This window comes from Mirounga leonina, unplaced genomic scaffold (assembly GCF_011800145.1).
Source record: "Mirounga leonina isolate KUSES-001 unplaced genomic scaffold, KU_Mleo_1.0 Mir_179, whole genome shotgun sequence".
Lineage (NCBI taxonomy): Eukaryota > Metazoa > Chordata > Mammalia > Carnivora > Phocidae > Mirounga > Mirounga leonina.
In genome coordinates, this window is record NW_023270466.1 from 5549081 (window position 1) to 5565102 (window position 16022).

At 45.3% G+C, this 16022-nt stretch overlaps 1 protein-coding gene across 10 annotated transcripts in view; it reads left to right on the top strand.

Annotated features, from left to right (window-relative positions):
- The window catches only part of AOPEP (aminopeptidase O (putative)), a 355797-nt gene that overhangs the window by 77658 nt on the left and 262117 nt on the right, over window positions 1-16022 (top strand). The window lies entirely within an intron of this gene.

Below are 16022 nucleotides of genomic sequence, written 5' to 3' on the forward strand. Positions count from 1 at the left end.
CTTACGGAAAATCCAGACACGCAAGTTGAGCCTTTCCCTGTTATTTTCATCTAAAACTCGTTCCTTGATGCTATCGTTCATTCAGTAATAGGTACCTGAGTTTCCCTCAGCATTTTACTTGTTATGCACTCGGGATTTTACTTGGTTATGTTTCTGTTTGAAAATCTTAATCATTAACAGTGAATATGCTTGACTAAGGCGAGGAAGAATAAGCTCATCAAAACACGTGACTTAAGTTTTTCCCTATTAGTCAAGGAAATTCCTGCTGCCAGTTAATTTCCATGCTTTGGAGCAGCTGTTGTTTGTGGTGTTTTCCCTGAAAACTGCATACATTCTGAGTCGAAAAGAACTGACCAGAACCTTTGCTTTTGATCTTTACTACATACGTATACTTTTTAAAGCTGGCTAGCTATTCTTAATCCTTGAGGAGGTCTGAGAAAGTCATTTAGGCTGATTTTTTATCCTGTATTTATGAAGATAATAGAAATGTAGAAACTAGGGTAATTGTCTATATTTGGTAACATGCATCAATATTGTTTGGGATGTCTATATATAGAATTTGTCTTAACAGGGGGGCTTCTTCGGTCCCTTTGAAGAGTCTGCTGGACTTAATTTAAGCAGAATTGTTGGCGAAGAAAGGGTTGTTCATTAAATGTTTCTCATTTGTACCCAGTTTTGAGGGGCTGTATTTATTTGGGAGTCTTTAGCACTTTATGAGAGTTGCAGTTTTTCAGGGCATGTTTGCTAACAGTTCCAAGTTCTGACCTGAGGGAACCAGAGGCAGAGTATTTTTCATACAGAGGACCTCATTTTCTGTAGCTCTTTCCTGACAGCAGTCTGCCAAAACCAGAATTTGTTGACCTGCAGGCCATTCTGTGAAGCCTCTCTTTGCAAGTTTGCATGCCCAAGCAGGTAGGCAGTGGGTTTGCTGCTTTTTGAGATATTTAAAGTGACTTAAACATGCTTAACTCTGTATTTTGAAAGTAAGAAGCCTAAGAACCCTAAGGCCAAATGGTACTGGGCACAAATGTCAGAAAATGTGGTGGCGATAATAACTCAGCAGCAACAAGACTGCTTTTATGCTTAAAAACAGAAGAACCATACATTTAAAAATTTGTGGTTGGTTGTCAAATATCATTTTTTCCCCACTTTTTTCTTTCTTTTTAGACAGTGGAAGTAGTCTGCCCTGGTCTAGATGTTTTCCTGAGCTTAGTTAACTGTTCCCTGTATTTGAGATGCAGAGGGAGGATTATGGTATCTTCCATTGCCAGTTGGGGGTGGGGGGGAGCACTGTGTTTTTCCTAACTGTGGCCTAAATTGATTCCACTTGGCTTGGCTTGACTCTCGCGGGATCCCAACACCTTGAGCCACATGCAACGGAGTGGGGTTTATGACTCAGCTGGCTCCCGGGGCCCTGCTGCCTTATTTATGGTCAGGGCTTTCCTTGGGGCTCTGCAAAAGCAAAGCTGGAACAAAAAATGACAGTCTTGTAGGTCAGCTCTGTACCCTAAACAGGAACAGAGAAATCCCGAGTCTAGTAGGAATTATCCCAAAAGACCTCTGTACTAAAACTTGTCATTGTCTTGTTCATTGTAATGCACTAAAGATCAAAGGATTTCTTGGTAGATTAAATGGTTCTTTGCTGAGTCCACATTTTATAAACATGTATGCGAGATCATAAATTCCATACCTCTGGACTTCTTTAGTGATTAGGTCCTAATCATAATGAATACCATTTTATACCATTGTAGTATTCTTTTTTTGGTGAATGGCATTAAACATTCCCACATGAACTAAAGTGGGTAAATTGTTAGTAACCATTTTGAAGAGTTTTTTAAATTTTTGGATGACATCTGTAAAGATTTCGCTGTATTTGAAATATTACATATCATAGTTTGTATGGATAATCTTAAAACTCTCTCTTTGGAGCCCGATTCTTCTATTTCAGTAAAGTGGGGAGAAACACACTTGTATAATTTGAATGTATGATAATTACAGATCAGCTTATCAGAAGGTAAATGACACAAAGACAACGTTTTAGAACTTGGAATGCTTTTCCAACATAGCAGTAACTAGACCATCTATCAAGACTGCACATCATGGTTTTTGGTCACCTTTTGTATAAGAGGAACCCCCCCGTCCTTTTCTCAGTCACTGTTCCAGGGGAGAGATGCTTTCATTCCGTTCTGATTCTGAGAAAAATCCCTAGTTTGCCTTTAAGACACTACTGACTAGTTGTAGTCCATAATTTTCTCATTCAGTGCGTGTAGGCTTTCTGTTTTTGTTTCCTTTTGCTTGTCCTTCCATAGAGGCTGAGTCTGCCATATAAGGAGCTGTGGAGTGTACCTTTCTTGGATTGAGTAATATGGTGTCTAGCCAAAGATATGAATGCATTTTAAGTGAATCTCCAATGTATAGACACATTCTCTTCATGTTGGTATAATTAGCATTCTGCCATTTTCATTGTGTTCTCGTATTTTCTCAGGTGTCTCAGCTAGGGATGGACTAGTAAGCCTCATTTCCCAGGTATTGAGAAATACATGAAAGGAGCTCATCATCATGCTTACACTCTTTGTTATAATAATAATAATGTTAATGAAATAATATCCTGGAACCAGATTTATGACAGTTGCTTAAAAATTAACACCTCAGTCTTACCTCTGTCGGTGTTTATAATAAATGCTTTGCTTCGCCATTTGTCTTTCAGCAGCTCACAATTACATGTCACGGGGCATAATTAGGTTGGCAGAACTACCTTGCTGACATCCAAATACAGTCTTTTTTTTTTTCCTCCTCTATTTGAATTTCAAGAATCTCCTGCAAATCATTTCAGAGCGGTTTTACGTGTAGAGGACCAAATAAAAAAAGCTGTGTTTTCTGTGACTCTACTTCCCTGCTCTACCATTCACAGGTAGCTTCACCCCTGGTTCCACTTGGAAAATTGGAAAAAAAAAAAAAAAGTGGCAGTGTGGTTGACATTAGGTGACAATTCTGCTTTCACTTGTTTTTCCACTGGTTTCGTCCCAGATTGTTTTGTTCGTCTGTACATTATTTATTCATCTATTCATCCTTCCAGTAAATTTCTATTAAGCACATACTGTGTGCCAGGTAGGATTTAAGATGCTGAGTCTACAGGGGTGAACAAGATTGATGCGATCTCTGTCATCACGGAACTTACATTCTAGTCAGGGGAGAGAACTGTGTACTTAAAAACCAGGACTAAGATGTATGCTATAAACAATAAAAACCAACTCAGTGACAGAGTGATCGTTAGGGTCTGAGGTGGGGGGGTGGTGGCAAACTCTTTTTTTTTTTTTTTTAAGATTTTATTTATTTATTTGACAGAGAGAGACACAGTGAGAGAGGGAACACAGCAGGGGGAGTGGGAGAGGGAGAAGCAGACTCCCCACTGAGCAGGGAGCCCAATGCGGGGCTCGATCCCAGGACCCTGGGATCATGACCTGAGCCGAAGGCAGACGCTTAATGACTGAGCCACCCAGGCGCCCTGGCAAAGTCTTCTTTAAAGAGTGGCAGGTGCCACGAGACTGAAAAACAGAAAGGAGCCACCCTCGTGAACAATCTGGGAGAAAAGCAACCCAGGCTGAGGGAGTTCAGGTCCAAAGGCCCCAAGGTGGGAACCACTGAGATGGGCTGGAGGAGCAGAAAGAAGGCGTGTGGCTGGAGGGCAACGAGATTTTAGAGTGGCTTTTCTTAGTTCCCTCCTTACACTCATTTTAGGTGCCAGGAGGTCCCATGGTCCCTCAGGTCTTGGGTCACCAAGCCACCTGTGCACCAGTATGAGGAGAGCTAGGAAGAGCCACCAAGAAATGGCAGAGGTTGAGTGGGGACTGATGGTTCTGGGCCATCAGGAGTTATGGGGAGAGAGTCGAAAGAGAGGTCATCTTTTCTCGGTTTTATGAGAACCAGCAGTGCCATACCGTCTTGGGATTGGCTAGTTAGAACCTGACTTGGCTTAGCAACTGCTGTCCTTGAGCAGAATTCGCCACTGGGGGGGCATCAGAGTTCCTGGCGCAAGGCCCGGCAACTCTCCCTTTGTGGAGCAGGGAGAAAGCAGTCCCAGGGCACCACGTTTCCCTTCCCTGCTGGCTGCTGGTGGATTCCTTCCCAGCTTTTTTGACACGTGAGGTCACAGGGAGGGAGGCAGTGTTTTTATGTTTGCTCATCCTAATTTTTAAGTTTCTCAAAGGCTGAACAAAAATAGGATTGATAGAGAGCAGAGAGAAATAATCATCAATTACTTAAATATCTTCAGTGTGCTTCACGGCCGGAGAAAGACGGTAAAGCTCCCTATTATACATGGCTTGTTCTAAAGATGTGATTGTGCAATAAAGGGCTTCTGGGTGCTTACACTAGTTCCTGACTATTGCAGGCACAGTTTTCTCAAGTACCCCAATTTGGGGGAATGAACGGTGTGCACATACATGCCCAAAAATGAACGTCACCAGCTTTCCCTCCGCTCCCTCCTCCTGGGGTTAGACAGGGTGTTGTCCTGTTTATTCTTATCTCCCAGCCAATGTGTAATAGAATAAGCAAAACATAACATGCTGGTACAAAGGACCTGTTGTTTTCAGCCTTCTAATTGTGCTCCTTTCTGCCGGAGAAGGAAGCAGTCATAAATTTCTGTCATTATCTTAAGTAGTAAGGTTTCACAGCTTTGGGAATTTTTCTGTGCTTGTTCTTTGTTAGCTTCTACTTGAATTTTTTGATCCCCCCCCAAACCGAAACTGCCGTATTTTTAACCAGTCCTTTACATTTGGGGGGCTGTGACCCCATGGTTTCAATGCAGGATGCAACCATAGTGATTCTTTCCTTTGGGATTCTGATTGGAGCTGTAAGAGTGCACCTCTCTTTGATATGCTGAGGATTTGGAGGGGGGGTGTCTATGTGTGGGTTTTGTTTCTTGGTTATTGTTCTTTGTCTCCCAAACTCTCAAATTCTCTAATTTCTTTCTGAATAGATTGTTTTTAAAAATATTTTGAAGGGGCATTTTTTCCCCCTGCTTTCAAGCGTAATTCTGTTTTTTCAAGTAGGTAGGTGTGAATGATAGAAAGCAGCTCATACCAGCCTTGTCTTTTTCCTGCAAGATTTTCATCCTTTGTTTACTGGCACCCCCTGCCACTGCTGTAGTGATGAACACGTGGGTGAGTAGTGAGGGCCATGCCAGGAGGCTGAACTCCCAAACATCCGCTTTGTCACTTTCTTTATGTTCATATCTCCATTTCATTTCTGATCTCTATTTTTCTTCTTGAGAAAATTATCTGACTTTGTTTCCCTCTTACCTTATAGAGAAGGTTCTCCTGTGTTGTAGTTCTTGTGTTTTTCTTTCTTTTTTAAAGATTTTATTTATTTATTTGAGAGAGAGAGAATGAGAGACAGCACGAGAGGGAGGAGGGTCAGAGGGAGAAGCAGACTCCCCGCTGAGCAGGGAGCCCAATGCGGGACTCGATCCCGGGACTCCAGGATCATGACCCGAGCCGAAGGCAGTCGCTTAACCAACTGAGCCACCCAGGCGCCCCAGTGTGTTTTTCTTTCTTGAAACAGAAACTGGTATTCCTAAGGTCACGTTCTTCTGGGACTCTGAAAGCCCTTGGCTTTAGTTTTGACAATACCAGTTTATACTGAGAGAGGCAGGTAGCGCGAAGGTGTACGTATGCTCCATTCTTCAGGGCACAGGTGCAGGAGGATCTATGATGTCCCCACATCATGTAGAGCCAGCAAGTCGGAGAGAGATGTAGAAAGGCCTCATCCTTGGATGGCTCTTGGAATCTGGGGTTCAGACTTAAGCAAGTGTTTTATATAACCCTCCGTGAGGTATATGTATTTGCTTCAGGGTCTGTCCATGGAAATCATAGTGTCATGGAGTCTACCTGAAGCTCAGCATTCACTGTGGGCTCATTTTGAGGCAGCCACAGAATCTGGGTACCAGGCAAATTCCTGGATCACATGAGTATGCTGGGGCCAGGCTCGCTCTCTCTTTCTCTCTCTTTCTCTCTCTTTCTCTCTTCTGTTGGAACAATAGCAGCGTGAACTCACAGCTTTTGGCTTAGCCAGAATCTTCTTGCCATCAAACAGCTGCGCTGCTTGTCAGACCCAGAAGTAGCATTTTATCATCATTACGCCATGATTCCTCACCCTCTGAAAGATTACACTTAAGTGTTTTGTTTTCTTTGAACTGTTCTCCACACACATAGACTGACAGTCCTACCTTCACAGAACACTGCTGGGCCATCCTTCAAGAGGAGTTGTCAGGCCTTTGAAAGGCCTTCCTGAAGCAATCATCCCTCTGCCTACATTTGTAATCTTCTTCTTTCCATAGGCCCCTAATCTCTTCCAGCCCTTGAGCCTGAGATGGCCAGTCGGCACTACCTTTCCCTTTTTTCCATTGCAAAGAAAAGCCTTTTATTTTTCTCCCCTCCCACTTACTTCCCCACAGAAGCATCATTACTGAGTAGAACATCCACTCCCTGGGTGAAAAAGAACAATGGAATTCAATGTGCAAAGTTGCCTGAGTTGGAATATTCCCAGTCTTGCAGGTTCTCACTCCTCAGACCACTACACAGAGAGAGCAAAATGCTACCAGCTTCTGGACCGTGTTACGTATATACGTGGGCATGGAGCTGTGTCCGTATCTCTTTGAAGGCTAGACTCCTTTGGGGGAAACACCAACCCTGGAAACAGTCCTCAAGCAAGGTACAATGTATGAATAGCTCTGCTCAGTGGGAACATAGCCTATGTTGTATTATAGCCAATATGCACCTGGAACCCACCGACATCTGAGCCACAGAAGCCTGTGTGCGTAAAGTGGGTAAGAAGTTGCCTTGTCGCTTTACCCCACCCCTGAAATGTAACTGGAAAAGGGTAGCAGATACCTTTTGTTAAAAAGTAGTGTTCACGTTAAAAGGCCAAAGATGTAAGGAAGCGCTCGTTTAAAAAATGGATTACTTTTTAAGAAATTGATTACTTTGTAGGATTTGCAGGTATATGCAAAAGTTCACCCTGACTTAACCCAAGTGGAGCTCAGAGGAGAACATGTTATATTTCTTGGTTAACTAACCATGCTATTTATAGAGGTGACTCCTCAGAAAGTCTAGACATTGTTCCGGGAAGACAGAATGCCAAATCTGCCCTTCACTTTCCCAGTTAGCTTGCTGAAAATAACCACCTCCCCTTCTCACCATAAAATGGAAATCTTAGAATTCCATTTCAGGAGAGTGTGAATGATACTTGGGATCCCTGGCGAGGGCTTGGGATGGGCAAGGAGGAGAGGGTGCTCTTGTGATCCTGGGGACCCACCCTGGGCGTTTGCTCCCTGGAGGCCAGTTTGCTGAGTTGTGGGGACTGTGATTGGCAGTCCTCATTTCTGAGTTGGTCTCCTCCAAGAAGAGACCCTGAGGACCTACTCTGAGAGTGAGCCAGCTGCAGGTTCTGGCTTTTACCATACATGTGCCATTTGTGAACATCCTATGGAAAGCTGGCATTTGGAAAGGCCTGGATGGGCAAAGCCCATTTGTTCGGTAGATGTGTATCAGTGGGCAGGTGTGATGAATGCTAATGATTCTGTGGCTGCAAGGAGAGAGGAGACCTAAAGTCTGAATTAGGGTTTTCTACAGCAGGTTCCAGGGAAGACTAGTTTTGTGGAATGTTAATAATGTGGGAAAAGGAACTGTGGCTTAATTAATTGAGGAAATGAATGGATTAAACAGAGTTAAAATGGAGTCTTTGCTGGAGGACTTCTAAGAAAGCCTTTAAGATCCTTATTATCCTGATTTATCCTGGTGTGTACGTGCCTATTGAAGACAGGGCCAAAAGGTGCAGTATTCCTCTGTATGCCGTGCCCAGGGATCCCCCTTGATAGTGTGCATTCCATGGGACCATGATGGTCTCGAAGAAGCCACCTCCTCAAAACAAACCTTTGAGGGGTGCCTGGGTGGCTCAGTAGTTGAGCGTCTGCCTTCGGCTCAGGTCGTGATCCCGGGGTCCTGGGATGGGGCCCCGCACTGGGCTCCCTTCTCCTTGGGAAGCCTGCTTCTCCCTCTCCTACTCCCATTGCTTGTGTTCCTGCTCTCACTGTCTCTCTCTCTGTCAAATAAATAAATAAAATATTTAAAAAAAAAAACCTTTGACAAGTGATTCTATTCCAAAATATCCTGGAGTCCATTATGTAGCCGGCTGTGGAATCCACCTTTCATTGTATCAGGGTCACTTGAAGGCCTGCCATGTGTCAGGCCCTGGCAAGGGCCTTGCTTTATTTAGGGTGAGGAAGACGGGCCCACAGCTCAGTGCAGGAGGCCCCACGCTTTTCTGATTATACATCTCTTTTTGAACAGTCACCCCCTCCATATATTTATATGCGTTTATAAGTTATATACATTTAGTACAGTGTTAATATACTGGGTATACTAAAAAATACAAAAATAGAAATTTAGAAGGATGAGAAAAAAATATTTTTAAAGACTTACTCATTTCTTAGAGCACAAACAGAAGGGGCAGAGGGAGAGAGAGAATCTCAAGCAGACGCCTCACCTAGCCCAGAGCCTGACACAGACCTCGATCCCACGACCCCGGGCTCAATCCCATGACCCCAAGATCACAACCTGAGCCGAAACCAAGAGTCAGACGCTTAACCTACTGCGCCACTCAGGCACCCGGAGGAAAAAAAGTTAAGAATTTCTACCTCTTCATGCACCCCAGTGGATAGGCTAAGAACCCTGGGATCCCTTGAACCTGGGTCCCACCACGGAGACTCTGATTCAGTGGGTCAGCAGCAGGGGCTTGGCATCTTGAATGTTAACACATCCGTGCAAGTTCTTTTGCTCCGGTGTTAGAGAGCAGTGTGTTTGGTGGGGACTTTAGAGGGGGTGGGGGGTGCATCTCTGAACAGGTTATCTCCCGGGAACTCTCAGACTCCGTACACTGCCATCTTCTCTCAGGTGAGAATGTCAGACAGAGGAAAGAGGATCTAGGAGAAGCTCCGTGGTGATGCTCCCTGCTTGTCTGTTACTCCTAAGGAAGGTGTGTTCCCGAGGAGCTGGGCCCAGTGACAGGCCGGGATCCTGGGCAGGTCACTTGGCCTCCCTGGCCCAGTTTTCGTCTTTGAAAAAGTAAGGGGCTGGTTTGGAATCGCCTGCAGAGTATCTTAGAACTTTAACATTCTTTGATTTATTTAGGTTTGAGTTTTTATGTTGAACAGGGGTGGAGGTGATTCAATTTCATTTGGCAATTTACATCCACATGTATTTTCTTTTTGATGTAGGAGCTAGTTAGATCATAAGCCTGGGATTTTCTTGTACTCCTTGGGCAGTGTACTCCACCTAGGCAGCAGTGGGCGTTTAAATTTTAGGCCCGCAAGCAGAAGGTTTAGAAGGGGCCTCTCTTACTCCTGGTTAATTGCAAAATAAACAGATCTCAGGGGCAAGGGCCCCTTCCTTTCATAATAACCGCCTCTGCTCAGTGCCCCATCCATGCAAAACAGCATTTCCAAATAGCACATCAGGAGCATGCTCCCTGGATGAAGGCCTTCATCCTCCAGCCCAGCCATTTACAGCCGACATCCCCCCTCACCCCCTCTGAGATGGCAGCTAACTTTTTCCCCCCACACTGTTTTTAGCCTCCAGATACCTCCATTTGCAAGCTAATAAGTTGCACGTACATATGTTTGAACAGTTGTCAGGCTTGTTTGCTGCTCAAATTGTGCTTTGGTTTAAAACAAACAACAACACAGAACCCAAAGGAGGGGATGGATGAAGACATTTTAGTTGTACCTGCAGGTGGTGTTGTTTTGACCTTGACAGTCAGTTTTAAACGACCTGTCAAGCACCTTTGTGTGCTCCTGGGCACACCCACCTGGAAGATATTATATCCCCTAAGCTTTATGTGCCCCAGCAGGCAGGCACCAGGTCCCTGGATTTTGTTTTCATCGATGGAGGGTTAATGCATGCATGGCAGGACTTTACGGAGAGGGGCCCAGCTACAAACGCTGTTTTCATTTAATTCTGATTTCTCTTCTCCCTTGGCTTAACCCTCCCCGCCCTGAGGCTCTACCCACCCCCCATCCCCTCCAGACTCCCTCCACCCCCAATCAGCCTTCCCTGCTCTCTCACCCCTCTTTGGCTTCAAACCATTTCTTTCTGGCTTTGATATCTTCTTGCAGAGCTGCAAGCAATCAGGAAATTATGGGCCCCAGAGCTCAGCAGGGCACACTGCCTGGTAGGGGGCTCAGGCCCCAGGCCACCGCAGAAAATCGGGCCCAGAAAGCCTGCCAGCCTCCAGGACCCTCCAGGACCCTCCAGCCCAGCCCCTTGCCCATTCTGGTAACCAGCTTCCCTGGGGTAGAGGGGCGGGGACACCTCATCAGCTTCAGTGCTGTCTGGGGAGACACGTTTGGGAATGATTTTGACCTTACCTATGTGGTCCGGGGTCACCTCTGTTGCAGCTGTTTGAAATTTATCTTTTTCAACTTTGAGTCTGCCCTCTGCTTTCTGAGCCATACATAGTGGTGCTGGAAGTTGGGGTGAGCAGAGTGAATGGACAAACGCAAGGAGCCCGTTGGATTCAGCCTCGTGCCTGCCAGCGCTAGGATAGTTTCAAGTTATTCGAGGATACAGATGAGGGATTTATAGGAAATGCCTCTTCCTTGGCATCCATGTCTAAGGCCCCAAGTTGTTGAAGGAAGTCTGTTCTATATTTCTAAAAGAAGAGGTGACAAAGAAGGTGCTTGTTCTTGTGACCAAATGTATATCTTATCACTCTTATAATATGTCCTTCAAGGTCTGAAAGAAACAGGCCCAGATCTAGCCACCTAACCGACTTTGCCACCACCAACTCTGTTCACAGAGGTGGCCGGAGGAAGGGGGTGGGGCGGTCTCAACCGAGATCTGACTCAGGATCCAAGAGGAGACCAGTGCTGTCAGCCTGTCCTCCTCAGCCCCAGGGACCCTTCCCGGGCTGTGGCAGTGCATCACACTGCCTCGCTCCTGGGGACGCACACCACACGTACTTCGCGCACACTGCCGCTGGGGCACCTCTGTACTAGAACCTGGTTACTTAAGATTGGCACAAGTCCCTCCCTGGGATTTCCCAGTTGAGAATGAGGGGTAGAGGAAGCTGAGGAGTGTGTGGTTTGGGAGTGACTGGACCGGGTCTCTGAGAATGGACGAGAAGCAGAAATATGGGTGAGAAATGGCTTTCATGTTCCCTGCTCTTCCCATGGGTCTCTGAGCCCTCATACAGGGCTCTGTTTGGTCCAAGCTGTTTGAGGTGGGTTTCTGTCGTTAACACCCAGGTTCCTGACTAATGTACAAGGGCTCCTTCTTTTTTACCTGTACAAACAAAAGCAGCATTAGACCTTAGGATTGGAAAGAGGAGTCAGGGGGCGCCTGGGGCTTAGTCGTTAAGCATCTGCCTTTGGTTCGGGTCATGATCCCGGGGTCCTGGGATCGAGCCCTGCATCGGGCTCCCTGCTCAGCGGGAAGCCTGCTTTCCCCTCTCCCACTCCCCCTGCTTGTGTTCCCTCTCTCTGTCAAATAAATAAATAAAATCTTTTAAAAAAAAAAAAAAGAGGAGTCAGTGGCTTTCAACTACTTGGGATCCTTTTCCTCCCGACTCTTTAGTGGCGATACCATGTGATTACAGCTTGCAGAGGGTCTTCATATATATTCTCCCTTGTTTGAACCTCCCAGACAAGCTCTCAGCCCTGCCATGGCCCAGCCTCCTTCAGGACCAGCCCTGCCATGGCTCTCCCCATGGAATCCCTCCTACTCAGAGAGGCGCTCTGCCTAGCCCCTGCCACAATTTTCCATCCCCCAGGCAGGGCAAGCTCTGCTTTCTGTTCAGCCCAGTAGTTTATCTTATGGGGTGATGAGTCTCAGCAGGTGCTGACAGCCAGGATCAGGGCCTAGGCTTCTGTGACTCTTGGCCTCTGAGGCGTAGGGCAAGTGGATTCTAATGATGGGTTGTTTGCTGGAGCTGAGGAGTAGAAACCTGTAGACCCATGCATGCGTGAGTTGTGAGTGAAGCAAGGGCAAGCCCCAGGCAACCGAGTGCACTTAATATCCTTTCCTTTGGTTTATTTCTCTGTTAGTCTTTTGAACCATCGTGCTGTTACTGTGTGCTTTTTTGGAGCCTGTATGGGTCCTTCCACCCCTCGGGACGCCATGTGAGATGATGGAAAGAGACACAGGTTTCGGAGTGAGAAAGACTGGATGTTATGCAGCTGTGCCATGGACTTGTGAAACTCAGCCCAGTTACTCATTTGTAAAAATCCCCAGGACCGCTCACCTCCGGGACTCCTGTTTGCATTAGATACGATCATGTGAAACATACCTGCCAAGTAGTAGGCTCTTGGCAAATATTGGTCTCTTGCTTCAGTAGGCTTGGAGAAATGTGGTAGTTTTGTGGATCAAAAAGCACCTAGGATTGGCTGCTTATTAGCGTGAATCACAAACTCTAAGGTCCCAGCAACCCAGAATGTCCAAGATTCTCTGAAATAATAGCTCCAGGGAGAAAATAAAAATAGGTGTGATAAGTTACCATGGTAGCATGAAAACATGAACGGTTTGTTACGAAAAGTCATTGAGTCCAGATTACTCAGACTGTACAAATGGAATTTCTCAATTCAGTGAAGGAGCATTTTAGAGTAGCACCTACATTCTTGTTAGGTCTTCCTTCAAGGATGTAGCTTGAACTTTAGTAGTTTACATACTAACTTTTCTTACCCCCGCCCCCCCAAAAAAGTTGAAGAAGGCAGCAGAATAAAACTACTGGACATCTTTGGTTCAGGTCAGATTCATTTCTTAGTTCCTTTTCCACATCTAAAAGAAATCCTGGTCATCTGGGGATTTGGGATACCACCTGAACTCAACTGGACTGTCCAAGCCCCCCGGGGCTCTGGGTCCACCACTTGGAGAAAGCTCTGTGATCTTGACCTCTTTTCCTGTCATTTATGGATCAGAGATGGAGTCCTGTCCACTCCTGAGGCAGCTGTGTCTGGTCCGTTCTTGGTGGTGTCAGAGGCATTATCTGACCTGTGCTTAAAAGGACTGGGTGATGGAAGCTTCCAAAAAAACCCTGTGTCACCACACCTGCCGCTTCCAAATGGAGCCAGAGAGGCCCCGAGTCAGAAAGAAGGCCAGGATGGAGGGGGGCGAGCAGCGGCAGGGCGGGATGACGTCCTGCTCTGCTCAGGCTGCCTTCCCAAGGCCCCTCTCCCAGAAGCACACACAGCATTTGGTAAATAGTCCCCACCTGGGTTGATTGAGATGCTCCCATAGGCCAGAATGGGAATGGCTCAAGACACTTTTGCAGAGTAGTCAACCTTAAAGGGCCTTTGAATCGTAAGTTTCTTTAGTGAAATTGTTTTCTATTTTTGTTCCTTACCTCTGTTCCCATCTACCTTAGTCTTCATTCCTTAGGTACTTTTATTAGCTTTTTATACAACTTCCTGTGTCTCTTCGTGCAAATGCAATAATAAATACCTAGTAAAATGATACAGATTTTACTCCTCCTCCCTTTTCTTACACGGGGCAGAGCACACACCCTGTTTACTCTGTGCTTTTCACCACTTAACATTACATCCTGGGCTTCTTTTTACTGTTAAGTCTTAGTGAGTTTTCTCTCTCTTTTTTATTTAGTGGCATGGTGTTCTATTCTGAGGTTGTTCTCCGTTTATTTTTCCAAAATATGGATCTTTGAGTTTTCCCCCCAGTATTTTACTGTTGTCAACAATGCTGCATGGAGGACTTGGAGCATTTTGAGGAGTTCGTGAATACACAAAGCTTCCGTTACTGTACCTGCCCGGTCATGGGAGTTAGGGAGGTGCCTGCCTCTTATTTATCCCCCACTAGTGCTGTGACGACAGGTGGAGTCACAGGACATTCCTGTTGGGGGACATTTCAAAAGCAGTTGAATATCCGCAGTTCTGTGTGGCTCACCAACACGTGGAGGAACCTACGCGCGCAAAAGCAGGGTTGGAAATAAGAATAGTCAGTCTTCACCCCAAACCTAACATTTCATTGTGAGGCTCTTGCTCACTTAGATCCAAGTCTTGTCAAAGTCACACGATGGGTGATCCTCTTCTCAGTGTTTGGTAATGATGTTGTTCTTCAGATTTCTTAATTTCAGCAATTGTGAAGTTGTAGTCATCCTGTTCTCAGTAACTTCGGAAATTTAGAGGGAGCCTCTTTTTTTTTTTTAAATGAATGTACATATTTGACATTTTTAAATAGCATTAAGAAATGCCATTTATTTTTCTGGCTAAGAGAACTAAATATTACTGATACAGTTTGGGCTATTGGTTTTATTTATTTGGGTTGCGCTGTGGTGTTGAGTGAGTGGTTGTAGCTGGTCGAGGGACCCGCAGCTGGGCTTTCAGCAGCCGAGTGTTTACTCCAGAGACTTGGAGGTGGGCAGGCAAGAGGCTGAGCTGAGCCCAGGCCAAAAGGTCAGCAACCAGTCTTCCAAAATAATGCCGCTGTGCAGGCTTCAAATCAGAAAGCTTGAAAGAGGAAAAGGGAAAATATTCTTTAACCTCCGTAGAGAAAAAAATGAAGGGGGGAGAGCTAATGTTGTCTCTTTTAAAAAAAAAATAGGATGTTGAGAAGACAGAGATTTTTAATGGTTTTAATCCTCAGACTTGGGCAGAAGGCCAAGCATGATCTGAAAACAGAAAAAGTGGAATGAAATGCCAGAAAGGGAAGTGGAAAGTAGTGGGATATGGAAACAACCAAACGTGACCGAATTTCTAGGCTTCTCAAGGAATGGGTTGGATTGTGGCAGAGTTGCTGAAACATTTTTTTTTTTAAGTTCAGATGAATGTCCATATGCCACCCCCCACCTAATTGTAGAGCATATCACCCCAAACTCAATTTTAAACAGTAAGCAGAGCCTAGGCTGCTACCCCATTATGGTTTCATGTTGGCTACAATAATCTAATTTTTTTCGGTGACATCAATGGGAGGTAAGCAAGGGACGTGATTTATCTCAGCTTTAATAAGGCATGACACTAAAGAACAAATTCGGAAAATGTTCTTTATCAGCATAGCAAATAATTTTTTTTAATCTCTAAAGGGTAACCATTTTAGTGGATACAAAATTAATATAAGCTGTAGGCCTTTGCACTGTGTGTGTGCAAACACACACACACACACCCCCCCAAGCATTCAGCCTGTTGACCTCCCTGGTACATACTCACCAGAGATACACACACAAAATGCAGTGATCCTGGTTTGGCAGGACAGTTATTACTTAGGGGGAACAGACAAAGAGAGCCATTGCAGAAGGCTCAGAGGCTCAGAGAGTCCCGTGAGGGGAGTTGCTGGTCATTTGTGTCACTTCCCCTACCTGGCAGGACCCTTGAACCCCTTTAAGGATGTGGTGATCTTGTTAGAAACTGAAGCAGCAGATGGAAGGTCGTTTTTCTTGTGCTTTCAAATGGATGCCTGATGTGATGGGAAATAGACTTGTGCTTGTCTGACTCTAAGGCCAAAGGAAATGACTCTTCATAAAAAGAAAATTATAAGGAAGTCCTTTTTTATAGCTAACCCTTGCTCCTCTTGCTGCAGCAACATACCTTCTCCCATGGCCCCACTCCAGCAGCAGAATAGCTGGTCACCCCATGCTGAATAATGGGGTGCTTTATTGCTTATTTGGTTTGTTGCTAAGCCTTCCAGCTTTGGCTTTTCCAGGCTAGATAGTCCTGACAGTTTTGAGCTCGTTTTTATGGTTTGTTTGCCTTTTCTTTAATCATCTCACTTGCGTTCTTCTGGATCACTTTCTAATTCTCTTCATTGTCCAGAAATTGAAAAGTCCAAACCAGGCACAGGAAGCTGCAAAGGTGTATCTCCTTGATGAATAGAGGATCCGTTTATGGAGCACTTAATTCTAGGCCCAGCACTGGGCTGGGGACATTTTATGGGTTGTCCCATGTAAGCCTTACAACTGCTATAGGGTGGAGGCGAGTATTACTGGTATTTTGTAGATGAGGAAACAGAAAAGAGTAGTTGTGT